We start from the raw sequence: 1261 nt of genomic DNA on the forward strand, positions 1-1261 counted from the left end.
TAAATCCATCATCGATTTCTGCTCCTGTATATACAAATTACTTTTTGGTACCTGTGGCTAAGGGCAAACCTGGGGGTCCCATACGGTCAATTGACCCCCCAGTTTCAGGCATTTTTTTTTTTTTTAAGAATCTCAAAGTTTAAAACCTATATAATAAATATATTATGAAATCGACGGCTTCAAACTCAACTTTGTGCCTTTATCTCTCTCCTGATCCGTCAACTATGGACTGTCATTAGCATTTACGGTTTACCCACCATTTGAAAGTTTGATTGTGACCTCCTAACCGAAAGTGTCTACGATGAAGACGGCGGCGAAACCTACTGTGGAGGAGGAGGTGGAGCATTAGTTTTTTTGAGCTCATCAATTCTCTTGTTAATCTCCTACAAGTTCTGATCAAGCAACCGAAGATCATTCAAATCTGGCATCATCGAATTTTACAGCCCTTTACCCGTCAAACACTGGTACATAACCTGAGTAATTTCCTTTTCTCCATTCTCCTTATGCTGCTTCTTAAGCCGCTCACTAGCTTCAGCGATTCCCTGCCTGAAGAAACCCTCTTGATTCACCATTTTCTTGCTCTGTTCCATCTCCAGCATCCTCTTGAACTACGCCAACACATGATGGACGCCACGATTGTAGTGGTGAGACTCGGGCTCAGACTCGTAAAGGCTACATATAATGGTACATATATCAATACCACAAAGGGTACTAAGTTCACTCACCTTCTTCATCAGACCCTTCTTTCTTTTCTTGAATGTTGCTTTTCTTGCCAAATCATTAGTGATGAAACAAGTTCCACTTTCTTCCTTGTCATATTTTGATCTATGGTTTCTTCTTCCAGGCATCCATTATACATATAATGTTGAATAAGATACTGAAATTCATTTTCATGAATTTTCAATTTCATTTGTTTACATGTGTAAGAAACACCAACTTTTTGGTAATAATTCATTGATTGATGGTTTCAATTGAATTATAGCCCTTGATGCACTCTATTCAATTTTTGGATTTCATGGAAAAGATTAATAATCAATTTTAGGAAGTGATTATAAGCATATTAGTGATATACTTCCACTTTAGGTAACTAGAACGAGTATACAATTTTTCGTAATATGTATGCCTCTAACTTTATATTCCAATGAGTTGCACCTGAGTTTTGTTCATTGGCACATTTTCAGTAAAATTTGACAAAATAGCCATCCGTGTTTCGTTCGTCGGCACGTTTTCAGTTAAATTCGACAAAAATTTCACCCAAGTT

At 37.3% G+C, this 1261-nt stretch overlaps 1 pseudogene; it reads right to left on the reverse strand.

The window, feature by feature from the left end:
• Window positions 1-287: 287 nt before the first annotated feature.
• LOC111385810 lies at window positions 288-817 on the reverse strand (annotated as a pseudogene).
• Window positions 818-1261: the final 444 nt, after the last annotated feature.

The sequence above is a fragment of the Olea europaea genome, unplaced genomic scaffold, assembly GCF_002742605.1.
Source record: "Olea europaea var. sylvestris unplaced genomic scaffold, O_europaea_v1 scaffold32934, whole genome shotgun sequence".
NCBI classification, from domain to species: Eukaryota; Viridiplantae; Streptophyta; class Magnoliopsida; order Lamiales; family Oleaceae; genus Olea; species Olea europaea.